The following is a 5,268-nucleotide window of genomic DNA, read 5'->3' as shown; positions in this document are numbered from 1 at the left end:
AGCCCAGCAGCCAACGAGGGCCTTTCTGTGTGGAGTTTGCATGTTCTCCCCGTGTCTGCATGGGTTTCCTCCGGGTGCTCCGGTTTCCCCCACAGACCAAAGACGTAGTTAGGCTAATTGGTGGCTCTAAATTGACCGTAGGTGTGAATGGTTGGTTGTCTCCATATGTCAGCCCTGCAACGACCTGGCGACTTGTCCAGGGTGTACCCTGCCTCTCGCCCATAGTCAGCTGGGATACGTTCCAGCTTGCCTGCGACCCTGTACAGGATAAGCGGCTACAGATAATGGATGGATGTCTTTGCTGGAACTAAAGGTTCGGACATAGTTTGGTAAGGTTGGAGTGGAAGAACTCAAGTGGATAGAGCCCTGACTGACCTCAACCCCACTGGACATCTTTGGGATGAACTGGAATGCTGACTTGCACACCAGATGGTCAGGTGTCCACACATTTTCGGTCTTATAGTGTATATTGTTGGTGGTTCAACGGGTTAAGAGTCTGGGTTACTGACTGGCGAAGGAGAGCGTTCAAGCCTCGGCACCACCAAGCTGACCCTATGAGCTCAACCTCACTATATTGACCCCACATAGAGGTGGGAAAAAGATGTAAGAAGTAGTGCATGTTGTAGTTGGTCATGGTGGTTGTTCATTATGAATGCTCATATGGCAGCAAGTTAAGAGCTACCATCATGTATACTATTAATCATAATGAAGTGCATTTAATTAAACGCTTATTTTTTTTTTACGCACAGCACAGTGGCTTGAGTTTGATCCTGAACCCAAGACTCCATCAGTGCATGTTATCCCCATGTCCGCACAGGTCTTAACTGGGTTCAAGGGTCTTTCAAATAAAACCGTCGGTGCATTTGACCCAAGGTGAGACCTGTGAGATGCCCTGTAATAGATGTACTCATGGTTCATGGTTCTATTCTTGACTTGAGCCCATTGTTCCCATGATATGCTTCATATCCCCTGCAACCCTAATCAATCAGAATAAAATCACTTCCTAAAGATGAATCAAAGAATGTTTGTTTTGCTACAACCACTTCCCTGCATTGGGATTTAGTGATTCGAACTGAGAATCAGGAACCGACTCTTTGAATCGGAAAAAAAGGGCTCGATTCCTAGAATCTAGATCATTATTTCAAGGAATCGATTCTTCGAATCTATTTCACTTGATGCTGAACTACTGAACTCTGAGTCGACTCAGTTTGTTTTCCCCATGTAATCATGTAGATTAACTGTCTGAGCAGTTTGTTGGATCAGAGCCGAATCCTAAACAACTCAATAGACTTTGCAGTGCACTTCTTATCCTCCAGGGAGTCATTTGGACTTCTGCCATAATTACAGCTTGGTCAACTTTGTAAATGATTTGTTTACTTATATGATTTGTGCACTTAATGTCCATGTCCTGTCTAGTAGGACTATTTTTTAATTTAAACCCAACAATTGTTGTATCAGGGATAAATTCAGGGAAGAAATAACACGCTCCCAACATATTTCATTAGTGAATGTATTAGAAATTAAAAAAAAAAAAAAAAAGTTGCAGAAAGTTTAAAGGTGCAGTTTGAAATTTTTCAGAAACATCAAGACCCATAATCATCATATAATGTTGAAGATATTTTCAAAAAGGTATGATTCATCGCATTACCATGTAATCATCATCACTAGTTTCTTAATTTCAGGCTTCAGTTGACATTTTTCTGGCCCAGAATTGAGCTCTACCATTTCCTCTTGAAAAGGCCACTCAGGAAGTGTACAAGTTCATCAACAGAGAGGGGTTTAATCAGTCAATGTCTTCTTCAGAACAGTAATTCATGTTACAATCAGTAAAGGGATCTAAAAACAACAAACCCCTTCTTTAAAACAAACCTTAGTTTGAGAAACCACAGAAGAAAGACTTTAGGAAAGGTTGATACTTTATTTTGAACATTTCACTGGGCTAGTAGTAGCTGGTCAGTCAGGTAGTTAGTTAAATAGTTAGATAGCTAGCCACAAAAAAATAAATCACATAGAAATATCACGTCAGTATCTGTATTCTGTATCGGTGAGGTGCAAAGTATGAGTGAGGACCCTACATTAGAATCTGCATAGGGTTCGGATAAAATATCTACCATTTAGGAGAAAAAGGAAGAACATGGTATACAAAAATAGACCACCATAAAAGTGTGTTAAAAAAAAAAAGTGATTTTTCAGGTAGATTATACAGGTATTGCACTAACTATATGTTTAAAAGTCACCGACAAAACTCCTACACTGATGAACTGATAATCACGAAGCATAATTGAAGGTAGGAAAAAAAAGGTCAGTAATGCAAAATAAACCATTGTGTAATGTAGCAGAGAAAGTCTTCAACCAAAACTACTTTTATAAATGGAATGAAGGAATGGAATGTCAGAAATAGTTGCATACGATGTAGTATCGCTAGGTTTCCGTGGGTGTCCTACTGTACTAAATACTATATCAAAACAGTAATATTACTCTAACATGTTAGCATAGGGTTTCTGTACATGGTCTATGAATGAACATACTGTTAGTATAACAGTATAACAGCACCCATACTGTTTTCTGTCAAATACTTCACCACCTACAAGTATTAGCAGTATGAAGTTCATAGTTGGTCGACAACCTGACGTATTAACTGTTCAGAAGGAATGCAACAACGATACAATCTGGACCTTTATCTGGATCTAGTTAGCGCTCCAGAGGAAAACAAAGATTTATGTCTGGAGTGGACGTGAACCAAATGAGACATCTGTGCCCTTGAAGGGGGGGGGGGGGGGGGGGAACGGGGGGAACACCCCTGCAGATGTAGAAACATCAGCAGGATCAGTATGGTGTTTGAATAGGCCATTTGCAGGAATTGGTCACGTGTCAATTTTCCCCATAGCAACAAGCCCGTGACCAACTCAAGTTGGTCGCCGCTGAAAGAAATTCACTTGCGAAATGGCGGATTTCTCAGGTATAACTTATAACTTCTCTTTTTCTACCTTACTGTAGTTTGCACCCTGTCCAGGTTTTTTTGACCATGAGATCCTGCACTTTCGGCGGCGACCAATTTGAGTCCAAAAAAACCCCTCTCTTTTACGGCCAATGATTCGCTTTAACTTACGACAGAAGTTAAAACCACAAACTTTTTCCAAGTACACATGAAAATTCGGGTTTAAAAAAAAAAAAAAAAAAAAAACAGTAGAAAAGCTAAAAACAGCTATTATAGAAATGGATTGCTTCAAATCGCCAGTCAAACTCTTATGGTTGTCAAAGAACGTCACGTTAACTTGCCCACTACGGGCTTATTGCTATGGGGAAAATTGACACGTGACCAATTCCTGCAATTGTGGCACTGACGCTTCCTCAACCTCAGCTACATCACTCGAGTTCATAATTGGCCCCAAGCAGAGATGTACAGTGTGTGCATCTTATCGTTGTACCTGCCTGCGACATTTGCTAACGAATTTTAGTTGGTTTCCCAAAATAATTGAAACCACCGCGACCCTGACTAAGCTTTGAACGACTGCTGATAGGATCAGGAATTGTTGAAAGAGTCCATCCACGATGACGGCTCATAGATCTAATGTAGTGTCTGGAGCTTTAAGGTTGACAAAATAAACAACGTTGCTTAGTGTCACGGTGTTTGCTTTGCATGGGTTGTCCGGTATCTATACGATACACTATCACAGCAGGATGTGGTTTCTTGAGTTGAGAGTCCAAAAGTATGCTTTGTTCCAATGTGTGGTCGGCTTCTGACATACTGTTTAGTATAGTTTCAGACGTAGCAACCAAAGGAAAATTCAAACATTTAAAGGGATAGTCCAGTGTTAATCTAATCTGGATATACTGTACTTCTAGCTGTAGATCTGTAGTGTGTCTCAGTACCAACACAACGAATTTCAAGATGCTTCACTGTTCTAGAATAAAATGGATTCAAGGTATTTTTTTTTTTACAATACATTCTTTCAGAGATGGGATTAGGTTTTTGATCCAGAATCCAGGATTTTTTTTTTTTGGTTGTTCCCAATGTAACTCAAAAAGTAGTGAATGGATTTCGATGAAATTTGGTGGACAGGTGAGCCATGGACTGAGGAACAATTGATTGGATTTTGATGCAAATCCGGTTATGTAGTGGATCCAGAATCCAGATATGTATGCGGATCCAGGATTTTTCTTTTTTGCCCGTTTCCAATGTAACTCAAAAAGTAGTGAATGGATTTCGATGAAATTTGGTGGACAGGTGAGCCATGGGCTGAGGAACAATTGATTGGATTTTGATGTAAATCCGGTTATGTAGTGGATCCAGAATCCAGACATGTATGCGGATCCAGGATTTTTCTTTTTTGCCCGTTTCCAATGTAACTCAAAAAGTAGTGAACGGGGCGTCGTGGCTCAGGTGGATAAGGCGCTATACCATAAATCCGGGGACCCGGGTTCGATTCCGGCCCGAGGTCATTTCCCGATCCCTCCCCGTCTCTCTCTCCCGCTCATTTCCTGTCTCTACACTGTCCTATCCAATAATAAAGGTGAAAAAAGCCCCAAAAAAATCTTAAGAAAAAAAAAAGTAGTGAATGGATTTCGATGAAATTTGGTGGAAAGGTGAGCCATGGGCTGAGGAACAATTGATTGGATTTTGATGCAAATCCGGTTATGTAGTGGATCCAGAATCCAGATATGTATGCGGATCCAGGATTTTTCTTTTTTGCCCGTTTCCAATGTAACTCAAAAAGTAGTGAACGGATTTCGATGAAATTTGGTGGAAAGGTGAGCCATGGGCTGAGGAACAACTGATTGGATTTTGATGCAAATCCGGATATGGGGCTTGTCGGCAGTATACACCTTATCAATTACCCCTCTAGTTTCTATATTGTTTGCAAATCAGATTAAAGAGTTTTGGCTCTGGTTTGCTCTTTCCTGCATCTTGTTCACCTCATCTTCACTGTACCAGTGTAATGGCAGCTTTTTTTTTTTTAAATACATCAAATACATTAGTTGCACATTTTGTCATATTCATGAACATAATTCAACGAGTGCCCCATTCTTATTGAGTTTTGGTGCTCTTTTCTCAATTCAGGGAAACGTTTCGAAATTCTTCTCCGTGGTAAATCGCATACGGATCCTGCGGTGGACGGACATCAGGTTGAGAGCTGATGGATACTCCTTTAAGTGGGAGTCAATTACAGCGTTACATAAGCAGTTTGAACGTGGGATTAAATTCAGGGCACTAACCAGGCTGCATCTGGGTTCGTTTCTTCCAGCGCTTCGTTTTAGTTCCCCCCC

At 40.8% G+C, this 5,268-nt stretch overlaps 1 protein-coding gene across 3 annotated transcripts in view; it reads right to left on the bottom strand.

Annotated features, from left to right (window-relative positions):
• Positions 1-1,898: 1,898 nt before the first annotated feature.
• Positions 1,899-5,268, bottom strand: part of pld2 (phospholipase D2) — a 111,168-nt gene continuing 107,798 nt past the window's right edge. For all 3 annotated transcript variants that reach the window (XM_060912479.1, XM_060912480.1, XM_060912481.1), the window contains exon 25: positions 1,899-5,268. This exon is cut by the window's right edge and continues 1,053 nt beyond it. The gene's annotated coding sequence lies outside the window, so the exon portion shown is untranslated.

Source organism: Neoarius graeffei, chromosome 28 (genome assembly GCF_027579695.1).
Source record: "Neoarius graeffei isolate fNeoGra1 chromosome 28, fNeoGra1.pri, whole genome shotgun sequence".
Classification (NCBI taxonomy): domain Eukaryota; kingdom Metazoa; phylum Chordata; class Actinopteri; order Siluriformes; family Ariidae; genus Neoarius; species Neoarius graeffei.
The sequence above is the reverse complement of the archived record's forward strand: the minus strand, read 5'-3'. Positions and strand labels throughout refer to the sequence as shown.